This window comes from Trachurus japonicus, chromosome 19 (assembly GCF_045865225.1).
Source record: "Trachurus japonicus isolate A0001 chromosome 19, Traja_1.0".
NCBI classification, from domain to species: Eukaryota; Metazoa; Chordata; class Actinopteri; order Carangiformes; family Carangidae; genus Trachurus; species Trachurus japonicus.
This window is the reverse complement of record NC_140925.1, coordinates 3,512,082-3,530,920: the sequence shown is the minus strand read 5'-3', so window position 1 is coordinate 3,530,920 and position 18,839 is coordinate 3,512,082. Positions and strand designations below refer to the sequence as shown.

The 18,839-nt window shown below is 41.8% G+C and overlaps 1 long non-coding RNA gene across 1 annotated transcript; it reads right to left on the bottom strand.

Annotated features, from left to right (window-relative positions):
• Positions 1-11,850: 11,850 nt before the first annotated feature.
• Positions 11,851-17,749, bottom strand: LOC146967145 (uncharacterized). The gene is made up of 4 exons (XR_015034401.1): positions 14,938-17,749; positions 13,236-14,901; positions 12,890-13,201; positions 11,851-12,470 (listed from the first exon to the last, which is right to left on the bottom strand). It is a non-coding gene; the product is annotated as an uncharacterized LOC146967145 (long non-coding RNA).
• Positions 17,750-18,839: the final 1,090 nt, after the last annotated feature.

Genomic DNA, 18,839 nt, shown 5'->3' with positions numbered 1-18,839 from the left:
AAACGCAACCCATAATCTCTACATGGATTGATTTGTACCTGGCTTCGTTGGAAACAAATGCACACAGCCGGGAGGAGGGTTAGCAACACAGAGGAAAAGAGACCAGACTTGCATAGTTACCCTTTTAATCTTTCTTTGCAAAAACAAAACAAATCCAACAGCATAGTTCTACATTCTGCTCCATACTTGAGTGTTAATGTGGTAGATCAGTGAACCATAGCTGTGTCAACGGTATTGTAGATAATCTTTTTATTCAGACCTTATGAATACGGTGGCCCTGATGGCAGTACAACTTTACAAAACACACATGCAAAAACACAAGCACCCATCTTTGAACTAAAGTACCCTAGACTGGTCCATCACTTTATTGGGTATTTATTAGATTATGGTCCACTGATGTGTTTTCTTTCTGCTCTGTTTCCCTCCCATCCATTTTCATACATGTGTAATTTCAAACTGAACCCTTAAACATTTAAGGGTTAAATGCATGATTACTCTTTGAACTGTATCTTACCGGACCACTTTACAATAAAAAGACATACGGTCAGACAGGAAAGAGGGCACATGTTCGTCATTATTCGCTCTACCAAAGAAATGGGTGGACTTTAAAGGGATAGTTCAACTTCATCCCTAGCTTCCTGTTTTTATTCGAAACACGTCATTGTGTGGAACTGTCCAGCGCTCTGAGAGCTACTTCAGGACGTCTTTAATTAATTTACATCGAATAGAAACAGAAAGTTGAACTAAAAATACAGCTTTGATGAGGGGGATTCACTCTGCAGAATGGAAAGTGATTGGAAATCAGGATGAAAGGGGTTCAAGGTCCAACTGAACCTCACAGGAAAGAGGCAGCATCAAATGTTACTGTATTCTGTGTAAGAGGGAAATGGGATAGGCAAATTGGCCCATTGCCAATTGCTAATGGGATTTCTTGGTTTCCCTCATCAAACTCATCAAATACATAATCCAGAAACTCCAAAATGCTCTGGTGGATAAGTTGTGACCTGCACATTCAGACAATAACAGGACGTTACCAGACAGAGTTGTTCTCAAGGCAAATGCAAAGACTGTTTGCCTAAAAACTGCCTGCATCTGGAAGGCGCATCAGTGGTTTTGCATGAATTTACCTCGAAAACAACTCCGTCTGGTAACGTGACCTTTAAGGTCACTTCCCTCTTACACAGAATACAGTAGCATCTTGATGTTGCCTCTTTCCTGTGTGTCACTTTCCATTCTGCAGAGTGAATCCCCCCTCATCAAAGCTGCATTTTTAGCTCAACTTTCTGTTTCTATTTGATGTAAATTAATGAAAGACCTCCTGAAGTAGCTCTCGAAGCGCTGGACAGTTCCACACAATGACGTGTTTCCAGTAAAAACAGGAAGCTAGGGATGGACAGGTCACAGATATTGATTGGTGTTAAATGTTAAGCACCACCTGGGGGACTGTTGTGCTGCTGTGGAGGATTTCTCTTCCTCATCTTCACACACACCTGTGGACCTCGTTGTCATTGATGAGACCATGCAGAGTTGCAGACTGTCTGAGCCTGGAGCTGGAGGTAGCAGTGATGCTGCTATAGCAGGGGAGAGCTGCAGGCTCATTAGCATTATCACAAGCTCAAACACACAAGCTGTGTCCTAATTCAGGGGCTGGATACGGAGGTTGCAGCCTGTGGTCCACGGAGGCACCTCCATCGGCCGCGTAAACCTTTGGTAAATGAGACGGCCTAGCCTTTGGAGCATTTCCTGATTATGTTGAAACATAATCAACGTCCTAACATCAAACATTTGAAAGTGGTGGCTCTTTATATACCGGTATTTCCCAGCAAAAAGTTACACGGGAGGACTGGCACATACCATGCAGTCCCAGTGAAGGAAGATCAGAAAACAAATGTAGCCTACAAGCACATAGATGTGTATCACTATCAGTTAACGGTTAATAATCGGTTAACGTGTGTCGGTTATTGGTCAGAAAGAAAATTCAAGACGTGCATCCCTAAAGGGAAGTGAAAATACATTTGATTTTGATATAAAAATACTCAAGTCAAGTCAAGTCAAGTCAAGGTTTATTTATATAGCACCTTTAGCCAAGATGCTTTACAATTAAAAAAAAAAGTTGCTTTACAATTAAACAATTACAATTACAGTTAAATACATCAGATAAAAGCACAATAAAATAAACATAAAATATAGGAAACAACAAGAACTGTAATGATAAAACAATCAGTCAGGGGTGTTAAAAGCCAGGGAGAAGAGGTGGGTTTTGAGCAGGGATTTAAGATCTTCTAAATTTGGAGCTCATCTAATGGAGAATGGCAGTGAAAATACATTTGATTTTGATATAAAAAATACTCAGATAAAAACTTTCCGACATTAAAGCAGATATCATCGGCACGGCCGTTTCGGCTAATGCTGTGTTCAAGGCAGGCTTTTGAAACCGTAAATTACAGCTTCAAGTCACAACTACGACTTGGTAGCGTTCCAGGTAACCCGTAGCTCGTGTTTTTACCGTCCTGTTGTCTGTGAAAGTTCCCTATAACGGCCACTCGTAACTTCCGACCCGTGAACTCGTACCAGATCGAACTGGTATGACTTCACAGGAAGGAAAAACACAAAGTACGAGTTTCCTTGAACGCACCATGAGTTAGCAGCCCCCGCCCTTGTCAGGCATCAATTGGTCCTCGTGCTACGTCACCACATTCACGCGCATCCCTTGGCTGCACACACAGCCCTTCATGCCGTTCTCTCCCCTCATTGGATAACACTTGTATCCCACAAGGAAAATTTTCTCCTCGGGTTACAGCAGAGCAGAGTGACGGAGAGACTCGTGTTTAAGCTGAAATACTTCATGTAAGTGATTGCTGACGGAAAATAGGACTATTTAGGACTTATATTAACAAAAACATTCCACTGATATCTGCTTTAAGTTGGCAAATATCAACATATAAATGAACAATTGACACGTGGGTACAGGATTAAAGCTGGAAATTATACCTCATATAAAGAACTGTAACACGTGATGTATCAGTGGAGTTGTTCCTACATTTGACTTTCCGATCCCTCTTCAGTTTAATCCTCAAACCTCTGATGAGCGCAGGTCTTGAGCCAAAACCTGGACCATCAGGCTGATCTGGTTCAGAGGTGTGTGTCCGTCCACAGGGATGAACACATTGTGCACTTAATTACCTCGATTCTGATGAGCCGCATCGGATCACTGTCGGCCCGGCCTCAGGTAACGGCGCACAATAAGAGCTCGTAATGAGCCGGGAACAGGCTTTGCCGATCCCGCTGCCCTGTTGCATCACATTATTTTATTCAATAATTTCATAATGTGGAGTAATATGATGTTCTTTTGACTTTAATAAGCTATCCGAGCTGCGTTTCATGGAGGGGGCCCCATCGTGTGAGTGCAGAGGAATGTGGCTGCTGAAATGAAAAACATAAATTTTCCATTGTGGAGTTTGAGGACCTCTATAGGAGCTCGCTGTATAGATAGACAGACTGGATTTTCCTGCGGGCGCTTATATAGTTTCCACCTGTGTTTGGTTGTGGGCAGGTTCACATGTCAGAGGGTTTAAGCTCCGAGTTTCCCCTGCCTCCCTGCCTCCCTGCTAAGGTTGTTTTGTGGCGTCGGGGGCAGCAGCAGCAGCAGCAGGAAGCATTTGTTGTGCACAGGATGCCCCCTTAAACGCACCGCTCCCACTCGGCTAATAACTTTAACACTTCTTCTTCCCCTTGGCCGCGCACACAAACGGGGCATGTTCACTTCCTCTTAAGGCAGCCACTTCCTTTGTGGTCAGCACGCACGGCGCTCACTCTTGAGTGTATATACGCTCAGACTGTATAGCATAGCATAGCAGCACTGTCTTATGCAAGAAAGCTGCTGCATCTCCCTCGGGATCAGTTCTGCTTTTACACTGCAAAAACTCAAAATCTTACCAAGAATATTTGTCTTATTTCTAGTCTAAACAAATCTCATTCTACTTAAAATAAGACTCATCACATAAAAAGTAGCTTGTTTTTAGACACTTTTTACTTCTTTCAAGCAGATTTTCACTTGAAATAAGTAGAAAAATCTGACAGTGGAGCAAGTTTTTCTTTCTTATTACAAGCACATAAAACTTGCTTTCACTGGCAGATTGTTCTACTTATTTCAAGTGAAAATTAGTTTGAAACAAGTGAAAATGATCTAAAAACAAGTTCATTTTTAGGTGATGAGTCTTATTTTAAGTGGAAAGAGACATTTTGACAAGAAATAAGACAAATATTCTTGGAAAGATTTTTAGTTTTTGCAGTGTATTTCACTTTTCCCTGTGAAAGATTCAGATTCTCAGGACACTCCAGGTCAGGACTTGCACTGACAGATTTGTTCTCCTGTAGTACAAAGCCTGTATGTAAAATAAGAGACTGTATGTAAATAATAAGTTTATTTCATCCTCTCTTTGCACCAGACTTGAGGACATCGAGCCCGTGTCACAGGGAGAACGATCAACAGTATTCATTCAGTAACTCTTCAAAAGCTGCTTGTAAACTGAATAATTTAACATCATTTGTGCAATTTTTGAAAATGTAATTTCTGGGTTGAATTGAGCAGATGGTGTACGTATATACAGTACGTGTCCATACAGTGGCAAGAAAAAGTATGTGAACCATTTGGAGTTTCCTAATTTTCTGCATCATTACTTCCATAAAAAAAAAACAAAAAAAAAAACATCATTGCACGCCTGAAGTTTGCCAAAGAGCTGCTTAATATTTCACAACACTACCGGGAAAATGTTTTGTGGACTGGTGAAACTAAGATTAAATTTTTTGTAGGTATGACGTGAAAACGGCGCATACCTGCATACCAGCATGAAAACATCATCCCAGAAGTGAAGTGTTTAATGGATATGTTCAATAAAGACATGATATATTATAATTGCTTGTGTGGTATCTGGTTAAGCACATTGTGTTTGTAGATCAGATCACATTTTATGACCAATTAATGCAGAAAACTAACGGTTCACATACTTTTTTTTAAACCTGTAGTGGGTTTTGTTTTTCATATGGTTGGTCCCGGCCCCAATTATTTTCTTACAGCCTCTAACGACAGACATATGGAAATTCTATTAGATTTAGTCTCATTTTTTAAATTAATTTAATGCAATAAAACATGAAATATTCCTTTTATTTAATTTTTTACTGTGGTTGCTTTTATTTTATTTTTTTTTGCAGCTATCCTCTGTGGTTTACAGTACGCTCTTTATGTGTAGGAGAATAACCTGAAATGACTTATGACTGTAACCTTGTTACACACTCAGCTTCAGTGGTTTTATGTGCTGTTTGTTTTTTTTAATTATTTCTATTTCTTTGTCTGCGTCACTTTTTTTTATTTTTTTATCTTTAATCTTCTCATTGAAATAGCTCATAACAGCCGGGAACTGTGGCGATATCTGCAGCAGGAAGCATGTGATAATCGCTAATAAGAACTGCAATATTGTGCTTTTGGGTTTTTTCTTTCTCTCTTTCTTTCCTAGGCCTAGGGAATTCCCTCTCTTTGAAAACTTCCCACCAGGCAGCAGTTATTACTACACACCAGAAGATGACAGGGATCTTAGTCACAGTCGGTCGTGATATTTTAAGATTAAAGGCGGCTTCTTGCTGTGTTGCACTTATCACGTTTTCATTCACCCGCCCCCTCCCTTTAGGAGAATGGACGTGATAAGCTGCTTCTCCCACAGCGACGATCTGATTAAACCACACGAATGAGTGAGAGAATGAATGAATGAATGAATGGGAAATCTGCGGAAGATGACTTATGGCGTGATGAGCAGAGAGGCCGGCGAGGAGGAAGCACCTCTCACCTTCCTCACCCTCTTCCTCCCCTCCCAATCACAAAGTCAACCTTACACAAGCTTGATTCATCTCTTTCCCACTTTCTACAGAGAGGAGCAGGAAAAACAGCATAAACACTTCTGGGACGGGGGAGGAGGGGGGGGGGGGGGGGGGGGGGGGGGTTTACAGGATGTTGTTTGAGTTTTGGATCCTGTTTTCTTCCCTTTTCCCAAGACGCTACACTAATGCAGGTGTACGAGCATGCAGCCCACCACCACCACCACCTCTCCGTCCCCTCCCTCTTTTACCCAAATAAGGACAGCTCTTCCTCTTTCTCCGACAACTCCTCTCCGTCCTCACACAGGCCTCGCACGCTGTTTTTAGCATCGCCGATCTGTTAGCAGCAGCAGCCCGAGGACATGAAGGAGGACGAGGGACGACGAGGGATTCCTCTGAGGACTTTCTGTCTTATGTAACACGTACTTTCCTTTTGAGAAACATCCACACTGCAAAAACTCAAAATCTTTCCAAGAATATTTGTCTTATTTCTTGTCAAAATGGCTCAATTTTAGTCAAAACGAATCTCTTTCCACTTAAAATATGACTCATCACCTAAAAATTAAAGCAGAAGTAAGCGGAATATTTGTGTTAATATAAGTCTTAAATAGTTATATCTTCCGACAGCAATCACTTATATAGGCCTAGAGTGTTTGGTCTGAAACACGGGTCTGTCAGTCCCTCTGCTCTGCTGTAAGCTGAGGAGAAAACTTCCCTTGTATCCTACAACCTTTATCCAATGAGGAGAGAGAACGGCATAAAGGGGCGGTCCTCTCTGTGTGTGCAGCCAAGGGATGCACGTGAATGTGGTGACGTAGGGACGAGGGCGGGGACTGCTAACTCCATCGGCTGACAGGAAGTTAGCCAAAACCACCGGATCGCTTACTTCTACTTTAACTTGTTTTTAGACACTTTTCACTTGTTTCAAACTAATTTTCAATTGAAATAAGTAGAAAAATCTGCCAGTGAAAGCAAGTTTTTTGTGCTTGTAATAAGAAAGAAAAACTTGCTCCACTATCAGATTTTTCTACTTATTTAAAGTGGAAAATTTGCTTGAAAAAAGTAAAGAGTGCCTTAAAACAAGCTACTTTTTAATGTGATGAGTCTTATTTTAAGTATAATTAGATTTATTTTGACTAGAAATTACATTCTGACTAGAAATAAGACAAATATTCTTGGTAAGATTTTGAATTTTTGCAGTGCACTTGTCCATCATGTCGTACAGTCGTGAAGCCCGAGGCCCTGATTGCATGGTCGCCCATTGTGTTTCAGAGGCAGAGAAGAAAGAGCGGGTCAAGTGGGGCTTTGTTGCATGGATCTTTACAGTTGGAGGTAGAATATGCATTAAGGCCTCTCATGTCTGCAGGCATTCGTCTTTTTTTTTTTTTTTTTTGGTGCACATAAAAGAATTTCTGCTGCGGGGACACGACAGGAAGTAATGGCTGGCTGCTTTTGGTTTCTAAGAATCCCACATGTCAAAAGTTTAATGAACATAAAAACTCCCCCCACCCCACCCCACCACTCTCATGTCCCGAGTCCAGTCCACAACCCAAACCTCACACCACCCACCCCCCCTCACAAAAAACTCCAGGGCTGCATTTCATTATAAATCATTCTCCAGTTTTTAAGTGCACTGCTCAGAAGAGTTTCCATGACATCATCAGCTGTCAGTATGGGAAGCCAGTCGCTTATATTCAGCCCCAGGCAGCGGCTGCAGTAGAAGCAGCAGTAGAAGCAGAAGATGAAGCAGTAGAAGTAGCAGCAGCAATCCACCACTTTCCGGAGAATGACGCTGGGTGTCGCCATGACTCCCCATTCCACCGTTACTGTATTGTTGATAGCATAGACTGGTTGATAGACATTGGCCATGATGACTTTATTTATATAATCATCACGTAATTTTAATGAGAACAAGTTTTTTAGCTAGGCTATATGTCATATTTTCACGTCACTATATCACCGTTGTGACTACTGTTTATGAAGTCTATAAAACGAATTGTTGAACAAACATTTTAGATTAGCTGGGGTAACCGTTAGCTGTTAGCCGTTAGCCGTTAGCCGCAGTGTCAATAAACAATAACTCAATAATTTGTTTTATAGACTTAACAAACATCAGATTTAGTCAAAACGGTTTTGGCAGCCCGGAGCCCCCACATTTGGTGCCTACACCGGTGGCTAACGCTACCAGTTAGCCGCTCGCTAGAACGCTACTAAAACCGACTTCCGTTGTGGTGTGACGCAATGGATCATAGGAAAATAAAGTGGTGGATAGAAGCAGCAGTAGAAGCAGAAGAAGCGGCAGAAGAAGCAGCCATGGGCGTGGTAGTGGGGGGGGAAAGGGGACCTGACTACTCTGCGCTTCGTGCACTGGCATGGATAGGGGCCCACTGACAGAAGTATAGCAGCAGCAGAAGAAACAGCAATAGAAGCAGTAGAAGCAGCAATAGAAACTGTAGAAACAGCAGTAGAAGCAGTAGAAGCAGCAGAAGCAGCAAGATTCAAGAAGTTTGTGCACAGACAAGCTGGGTAGCTACAATAGGAATTGTTATTGTGCAGAATCCCAGAGGAGTCAGCAGAAGTAGAAGCAGCAATAGAAGCAGCAGCAGAAGCAGTAGAAGCAGCAGTAGTGGTGGTGGTGGTGGTGTTGGTGCGGAGGAGAGGAATCTCCTGCTGGGTTCAGCGTATAAAGACTGGCAGCAACATGAAAAGAGTCTGTTTTTTTTAACCTCAGGAGGAAAAGGTTTAATGTAAATGTTTATTAAATTTACTGTGGTGGCTGCTGTTTATGCTGAAAAGTCCAGTCTGGATCCAAACATCATTTTTATTTATTTATCTATCTATTTATTTATTTATTTTTCAAATATTATCTAAAAAACAAACTCCCATCTAGACAGTTCACACCAGTCTGTACTGTCTCATAATCATAATGTACATTTAACAGAATATGATGCAGACTTGGTTTCAGAGTTTCAGTGTAAGAATTCATATCCAGGTAAAAAAAACAACCTAAACTTAAATTCATTTTATCAGCAGTTTAAGTTTTCATATTATTATTTAATATTAAGAAATGTGTCCTGATTAAGAACTTCAATATAGTTTGTTCATAAACCAATAAATATAGTTACTCTTACACACAATCCTTGATGAAAACAATTTATAGATGAACTAATTAAAGGTGTACAGAAATGGCCGTTTGTCCCGTTTGTCGCGCCGAGTTGTCACGAGCTGCAACACGAGTTTACCCGAGTAAGGAAAACAAATTTGATTGGTCGTTATCGAGCGGGCGGGATATTCAAAGTTTGGGGCGAGCCCGAGCTCCGTGTGTGTGTGCGTGTCTCAGACATTTGAATGACGGATTACGGATCCAATATCAGTGGCTGGTGAATCGTGTGCAGGCTGACGTATAATCCGTGCGCCTGCATTATCCAATGCGAAAAAAAAAATACACACTTTCATCCTGGATTTACTCAAAAATAGAATTTTGCACAAAGTTTGGCCTACATCGTCTGATAGATGAGTTATCACATTAATTTTATGATCCAGAGTGGGCTCAAATTCAGTTTTCTTTTCTGTACACCTTTAATAATTTCACATGTTCACAATTTTAATCTGTTTCATTTGTTTTGTTTTTAAATATGCAATAATAGAAACGTTTAATTAGATATCCTAAAAGAGAGTTAACTCTTTGTGCTGCACGATGATCGACTGTGAATGAACACGATATGATGACGTGCACGTGGTTAACATGAGTTGTGTAAGTCTATGACGGCTCATGGTGTGTGTTCATTCACCGTCCATCCATCCATGACTTGTCTTAATTTACAACAACTCTCTGGTTCTTTTACTACACATATCAAAGTGTTGCATAAGTTGTGAGTCAGTGAACGCAGCCTGTCGTCGCTGACACGAAGGTAAAGATGTTGCAAACACATTGTCGGAGCATCAAAAAAAACAAAAACAAATGGGTTGTTAAAAATAAACAGAGCAGCATTCCAGCATTGACACCGGAGCGCTCGGAGGAAACCTGGCATCTCCCTCAGCCTTGAGAGGTGTCCCGGGCCTGGGGGGAGGGGGGGGGTTGGGGTGGAAGTGGAAGTGGAAGTGAATCCTCCAAATTTTTTCCAAAATAACAATAATCATCAATGTGTCACATGCCATTCACCTGTTTTTCCTCCTCTGACCGTCTGTGAACGCAGCAGCAGCAGCAGCAGCCGGGGATTTTCCAGAGAGTGAGCTGATGTCTGAGAGACGGTCGAGGCAGGAAGGAAGAGCTGCAGCATCGGGTTAAAAATACCAACTTTAAAGTCTGTGTCTAAGAATTGACTTAAAAGGAGGTGGGTGGATGTGCGTCAAAACACACTGTATGTCCAAGCAGGTGGCGTGTGTATGTATGTGTATGTGTGTGAGAAGCAGGGAGCTGCAGGTAGCTCCAGTCTGTTTGGACTTCTTGCTTTTGTTCATCGGGGTTATGGAGGAGATTCTGTGTTTTTATTTTCTGCTGTTTGCATTTTTTTTGTGTGAGGGTGTGTGTGTGCATGTGTGTGTTTGCACTCCATATCCTCTATAACTGTACATGCAGGGAAGTTCAATGAGTCCAGTTCCCGGGGCCGGGATGGGACTCAGCGCAGGGCTTTGGAGCTGCTGCCGCTACGTGACATTTCTCTGGCCTCCAGGGGAGAGTTTACTACCCAAACACACCAGGCCGAGGCCTTGAGGGCAACACACACACACAAAGAAAGAAAGCAAGAAAAAGCTAGAAGCTAATCAGAGCTGACGTGGTCATATGCAGCACAGAAACGGTTCTGATGGTCTGAAATCAGGATAATTCTGGTTTAAAAGTTCAAGTTTATTTTAGATTGAATTGAATAACAAAACAATTTATCCTGATTCTAAGCGAGATATTTTAATCAGAGTCACAAATGTTGGTTCTGTGATTTGCAGGTTGTACGGGCCGTTTCAGAGCATGAGATTTAAAACATGTGGGTCACTGGAAACAGAACTTCTGTCCCCGGGACGACTCACACACACACTCACACACACTCACACACACACACACACACTCACACACACACTCACACTCACTCTGAGAATTAACGAGCAAGTTTTTGACGTTTTTCTGGAAACTGTTCACACATGGTGGCCGAGTTTATCACTGGGACAGTTCAGTGTAATAAGGACACCGAGGTCATCGGCTGAAACTAATACAGATAACACACCATTATATAGTAGTACGTATATGTGAGAACTGTGCATCTGAAATGAAACTACCTGTCTGTGCAACACCTGGACAGATGTGCAGAAACTTTAAGTTGGACTTGGAATTGAAAATGAGGTTGAACGTTGGATCTATTGTGAACAGTCGCCGAGGAGACCGGACTGGACTGGATTGGACTGGATTGGATTGGTTACTTGGATCTCGCTCACAACCAAATTTTTGGAACCGAATTTTGCACAACGTTGAGTTTTGGTGACTTCGTTAAGTAAAGTCAATTTCATTTGGATAGCGCCAATTCACGACAGAAATTGGGTCAAGGCTCTTTTTCAAATAGAAGAAGGTTTTGGACCTTTCTCTTCATAATTATATGTATTTTCAGAAACCCGACTCAGGCCCGGCGTCGCCGTTGTCGACTTAACAACTTCTGTTAAATCAGCTTTTATTGGTATTTTGCGTCAAATTAACGTTGTTCAGTGTTTGACTTTGTCCTGACAACATATTGTACAATAAACCAAACAGGCTTGTGATGCTGCGTTTAAGGTCCAAGACTCTAATTTTTTTTAGTTCTGGGAGCAAACAGAGGACTCATGCATGAGGTTTGCAGGGTCAAGACAAGTGAATGCAACACAAAGAGCGTCTCTTGGGGAGAGAGTGGACATTGTGTCACGTTGACATTATGAGAACACTGAAGTTCCTCAGTTTGCCTTGACCTTTTGACCCCCCCAAAAACAAAAAGACGCATTGAAACAACAGAAGACACCCGGAGCTTATTGTGTAAAAATACCTCTTTTTAATTGAATTTCCATCATTACAATTGCACACAATCAGTTTGAGCAATCTAAAATATTTATAGAAATTCATTGAGCTCTAAATGAACAGTCATCAGTCTTTAGCAGAGGCTTTAGAGACGTGTAAATAAACTGAGAACTTCACTTCCCATGGGACGAGGGGCCGAAGCCGCCACGACCGACCGACCAACCGACCCCGAACCCACCCAACAGCAACAAAAGACCCTCGTCCACGTACAGTAGCATCTCTAGATACGTCTTATTCTGAAAGACCAGCCCCCCCGACCCGACCCGACCCTCCCCCCTAAACCCCGAATAGAAGAACACAACACCGCAACATCAGAAGTCACATACAGCTGTGTGTACCAGCAGTTTATACCAACAGAAACAGAAAGCTCCACGGTTTTCGCAAGGTCGCGTCGTAGTGTCGACCCGGAGAATGTCCGAAGCGAGAAGAGAAAATGTTGTGCAATAGATGAAGAACAAAGAAAAAGCTCAGCACTGTTCACACAAACAAACAAATAAACGAACAAAGACAAAGTTTACACTCATAGATACGTATCATCTGTAAAGGGCTGGAAGCCTTCCTCCTCCTCCTCCTCCTCTGTCCACACACGGCAAAAACTTTCCAAGAATATTTGTCTTATTTCTTGTCAAAATGTCTCATTTCCAGTCAAAACTAATCTCTTTCCACTTAAAATAAGACTCATCACCTAAAAATTAACTTGTTTTTAGATCATTTTCACTTGTTTCAAACTAATTTTCAATTGAAATAAGTAGAAAAATCTGTCAGTCAAAGCAAGTTTTTTGTGCTTGTAATAAGAAAGAAAAACTTGCTCCACTGTCAGATTTTTCTACTTATTTCAAGTAAAAATCTGCTTGAAAGAAGTAAAAAGTGTCTAAAAACAAGCTACTTTTTAATGTGATGAGTCTTATTTTAAGTAGAAAGAGATTCGTTTTGACTAGAAATGACATTTTGACTAGAAATAAGACAAATATTCTTGTTTTTGCAGTGCACTTTTGATTCATCTGCTGACACATTTTGAGGATGAGGAAGGTGGTGAGCTAAATTTCCTCTGATTCTCTGTCTAGACTCAAATCTCATCTCATATCCGACCTTCGATTGCTTCTAAAAAAAACAGGAGCGCTGTTCCAGTAAGAAGCCGTAGTTTAACTGGATGTTACCAGCAGCGCATCATCCAGAAATACTACGTGTCTGTTGCTGGGTGTTGCAGAAACAACTCGGAGGTTAAGAGGGGACTAATAATGGGACGTGACAACAGTTGCCCATGAAGGACAGTTTCCACTCGGACGTCCTGCCCCTGCTGACCTCACCCATCCCCACCCCATTGCCCCCCCCCCACCCCCTCCTCCAGCAGCAACCAGAGTTTACTCAGCAGGTGAGAGAGAGCCACAAAAAGACCAGTGGACGGGAATTCCCACATGCAAGCTGACTAGGGACGTCACGATTATGGATTTTCTTGTCAGAGAAATAATCACGGTGTTACGATTATCACGATTATTATGCATCGATAAATTTCACAACACTATGAATGTGTAAAATCAAATATAGTCAAAATATAATTACATTACTAATCTCTTAATATACAGTAGGACCAGTTATTAATCCCCCAGGGGAAGTGTTTGAAATATTTAAGTCATTAATTGTCATCTATACCAAATGTTTAAGTTTATTTTATTCATTTCTTTACAATTCAACATTTAATTTCCTACCAATTCAGTGTTACTTTAGATAAATGGACCAGCATCTGTGCATTTACCTTTACTTTGGCGCCACATCTGCCGATATGTTTCCAACTTAATCTTTTTTTCGGAAAGTAACGGTATTTAGGAATCTTTACGATCAATTAATTGTGGTGTTTAATACCACGATTAATTGTGAAAACAAGTAATCGTGACATCCCTAAAGCTGACACGACGTTGCGCACAAACACAGAGGGACGATGGAGACGAGCAGAAACAAAAGACAAACACCTCGTCTCGGTGCAGGTTTGACCTCCTCAGACAGGAGCAGCAGGGCAAAGATAACTCTGCACTGCACACACACACACACACTGAGACACTGACACTGACACACACACATGAAAATGCCATGTGACGCGTGATTGGACTCGACTCTTTTCTCATTACAGCCCATTGAGAGTTGAATATGAGTCAACCACGAAGTGTCAGGGCTGTTTGTTGAGCGGAGTTAATCAGGTTCAACACACATCTACACAAACATAAATAATTCAACATCATCATCATCATCAACGTGTGTGTGGAGACTGTAAATTCTCAAACTGTTCAGACAAATCTCAAATCCACTTTGTCTCAGAATTCATTTTGCAGTTGTTGTTTTGTAGAAATTAATCTGCTTCATTTTCTACCAACAGGGGGCGACAGACTGTGGACAGTTAGCGTTTGATTTATCCTCTGTGCATTGCATTATGGGAAAATTTAATTTACATTTTTGAATCATAAAAATTACAGTTAACACAGTTAATGCACTAAACCGTTCGATTTAAAAAGAATTGCAATTTGCATTATCATGTATTTTCCATTTGCAAGCAGCTGATTCTCCTTTGTGCACTGCATTGTGGGAGTTTTTAAAACACAAGTCGTGCTAATAAATGTAATATAATAATAAATGTGTATGAGTGCTGTGCTCAGAGGAGACGACGCCACTTCAGCTTCCAGCAGATTTTTCAAAATAAAAGCACTAAAGAGAGAGCTGAGGTGAGCTGCACCTGAACCCTGACCAGGTGAAACGTGTATTTTTTTTGTTTTTTTTGCATTGAGCAGCTACAACAAATGGATCCTTATGTGTAACATACAAGGTGAGTGTCAAAGGTCTGGCTCCCTCTGCAGGTCAAACACAGGGAAACAGCTGCTGTCTGAGAATTTACAGAATCACTGTTTCATCAGAAAGAAAAGAAAAAACCTCATAAACTCTGCGCTCTCTCTCTCTTTTAAAAAAACAAAACAAAACAAAAAAGCCACTAAACACTTTAGTTAAGCTGAAACTATCTCCACACACACACACACACACACACACATACACACACACACACACACAGGCTGCGTTCGCTTACAGTAACACACACACTGAAACTGTGTGATATGGCTCCTCAGTACAGTGCAAAACATCAATGAGTCCCAGACAGGAAGTGACGGACACAGACGGCGTTCGTTCAAGCATCATTCACAACAACAACAACAACAACAACACAAGTGTTTCAACGTAAATGTAAAAAGTAAAACACAGAGAGACGTCGTCAGGCACTTTTAACACACACACACACACACACACACACACACACTGCTACACTGCAAAAACTCAAAATCTTACCAAGAATATTTGTCTTATTTCTAGTCAAAATGTCATTTCTAGTCAAAACAAATCTCTTTCCACTTAAAATAAAAGGTTGTTAGGTTAAAAGGTTAAAAAGCAGCTTGTTTTTAGACACTTTTTACTTCTTTCAAGCATATTTTCACTTGAAATAAGTAGAAAAATCTGACAGTGGAGCAAGTTTTTCTTTCTTATTACAAGCACAAAAATCTTTTTCTACTTATTTCAATTGAAAATTTGTTTGAAACAAGCGAAAACTGTCTAAAAACAAGTTAATTTTTAGGTGATGAGTCTTATTTTAAGTGGAAAGAGATTAGTTTTGACTAAAATTGAGACATTTTGACAAGAAAGAAGAAAAATATTCTTGGAAAGATTTTGAGTTTTTGCAGCGTATGAGACCATCCATGCACATGATGGTGAGTGAAAGCAGAGTCATTATTCTCAGCAGGTGTGATGTCACAGTGTGACATCGAACTCATCGAACAGCAGCAGGTCCGCACACTCTCCCCCCTTTTCCTCCTCCTCCATGTGAGTCCCCCGGCTCTTTTCTTTGGTCACATTCAGTGAATTAGTGAAAAATTACGTTAATTATCTGATGGAAGAAAGAGAGAGAGAGAGAGGACTCATCATGGGACTGTGAGGGACTCGCCAGCAGCGTCTCACCCCCCCCCCCAGAGCACCATGGAGCTGTGGCACCTCCACCAACCACCCTGCTGAGAAAAAGTGTGACTTGAATTTTGCTAATTTCATCATGCAATAAAATACTGAGGGCAATTAGAGCCTCTCGGGGGGGAGTAAATTAATTTCCACCTTCATCATCATCATGTAGCTGGCAGTTAGTTTTTTTTAGTTTTTTTTAGTGTGATACTGAACGCCTCATCTCACCGTCTGACTCAGCTCCACCACCACTACACACTGCAAAAATTCAAAATCTTACCAAGAATATTTGTCTTATTTCTAGTCAAAATGTCATTTCTAGTCAAAATAAATCTAATTCTACTTCATATAAGACTCATCACATTTAAAAAGTAGCTTGTTTTTAGACACTTTTTAAAATTTTCAAGCAAATTTTCCACTTAAAATAAGTAGAAAAATCTGACAGTGGAGCAAGTTTTTCTTTCTTATTACAAGCACAAAAAACTTGCTTTCACTGGCAAATTTTTCTACTTATTTCAATTGAAAATTGTTTTGAAACAAGTGAAAACTGTCTAAAAACAAGTTAATTTTTAGGTGATGAGTCTTATTTTAAGTGGAAAGAGATTAGTTTTGACTAGAAATTAGACATTTTGACAAGAAAGAAGACAAATATTCTTGGAGAGATTTTGAGTTTTTGCAGTGCAGAGGAGCATGTAGGAGTAAAAACACAGTCACAGGCCGTTCAGCTGAATCAGCGGCTGATAAGTACAATTACAGAGGGGGGTGAGGGGGGTTGGGGGTGAGGTGGGGGGGCAATAATAAGGAGTCACCTGGTGCAGAAAGAGCTAAAGGTCGTGGGAGCCGAGCCCAGCAGGCAGCAGGTTACGGAGCGAGAGAGGAAGGTTGTTTATCTACAGGAAAACAGGAAACTGTCTGGTGATGCGTTCAAGTGACGCAGTGAAACTGTAGTGGAGTGAAAACAAACAAAAAGATACTGAACGTGCTGAACATTAGCGTCTACGACCCCGGTTCACTCTGTCAAAAGGTGACGAGGAGAGTCCTGGTGAGAGGTTTCACCACTAGAGGACGACACAGTGTCAAATCTTTAAAGGTGATGCAGTAAGATCCTGACTGAGACGTTCAAACATTACTGATGTAAACAAACCAGCACCAGTGAGTTAAAGCTGCATCAGGGTGGATTCAGACCCGTGGCCCCGTTTGCTTTGTTCCGATTCAGCAGCTAAACCGATGCAATTGTCGCATTTTTCTTTCGGGTCATTTGCGTTCACACGTTAAGAGTCCCAACCGGTCCAAAGAAGTAAATAAATGCCATGCACGAACCAACTTTTCTCTTATTGGTCAGAAATCTTACCCTGGAAAAACAAAAACCAAGGAACAGAGGTACCAATGGGCCTGAAAATTAAAACCCGGCCCAAACCACCGGACCCCATTCGAGTCAATTGTATATACTGTCGACCCAGACTCGGTCAAAAAAAAGGAAGCTGACCCGAGTCATCCTATATACAGTATTTTCGGCCCGAATTGGTGTGTCCAGATGACCCTAAAGGCCGCGATATACTTGCTGCTTGATCAAACGTACGCGTACACGTCGCGTCGCATCTGTGCCGGTCTGTGCATATACTTGTTGCAGCACTACACAGCCAAAACGCACAATACCGGTGGTCTCCACTTGGGGCAGACAACAGAAATATGACCCGGAAATTGTGAGAAGCCGCACCGATCTGTCGCCAACTATATTGACAGGCGCCTGTCACTATGTAATGGCTTGGAAACATCGAGTTTTGCACCAGGTCTGTCAGCCTCTCTTCAGAAGTTTCCACCATTGCTCCGACAGTGACAGTCTGTTCTGGTCTGATCTCGTCACCGTGTTCATTCACCAGCGCCTCTAGCGGTTATGTCAATATTGCAACTCGCGCACGCGTCGCATCACCTCACGTCGAGTTGTGCGTTCGGTCGCAGCCGACGCATTAAGCGGACGCAGGATACGCGTGGCAGCCATGATGCGCTCGCGTACGCGTAGTTTACAGCAAGTATATCTCGGCCCTAACTCTTCTGACTGCCAACAAACCGCTCCAGGGCTCAAAAGGAAACGAGCCGAGACCAGATCAGTCCGTCTTGGCGATCTCGGCTCGCTTGTTTTATTCTGCATCTGAGCGTTGCTGTGTTCACATCTGAACCAAACGAACCGATCGTTTGGGTGAAACGCTCCCTGTTTCGGAACAACTGCTCCAAACGAGCCAGGTCTGAATTCACCCTCAATGAAGTTTCCTTCAGCGTTTTAGCGTCTTTCAGATCGTTGTTTTGATTTTGCACTTCCTGCCCTGCAGCAAACACCGTCAGGGACAGGATGGACGTTAGCTAACGCTGTGTAACATAACAACTTTCCAAGGTGTGTAAACTGTTTGTCCTGCTGCCCCCTAGTGGCCGAAAATGAGTTAGTACAACTTTAAATGTAACTATCGACACTTTGTCCAACATAAAATGTTCCAAGGATTTGTCTCAGTGTTGGATTCACAGCCACTAGTGTAGAGATGAGTCTGATTTATGCACATGCACATTTTAAACATATAGATCCATTTTCAGGTCTTAGTGCTAGTTGCAGTCCAAGTGGAAACATCCCAGTGGATGAATTAACAGGTCACACACTCGGACAGTTTGTGAGTCAAAGCTGATTCTCACAGATCGAGCCTTTAAAAGCAACAACCAAATAAGTTTAGCTCGAGTCAAACTCAGCGGAATAATAGACTCGACACAGACACAGAGGCAGAAGAAGCGTCAAGCGATCACCCAGCAACACTAAACATGAACAGTTCTCCATCTGTGACGACGCCGTGCCGTCCCGTCGCCTACAGCAGCAGCTCCACGCGTTCCTGCCTCCGAAAACCGACCGTGAGAACAGCAAAAAATAAAATAAAATGAAACAAAAAGAACCAAGGCAACGTATAAATACTGACGATGT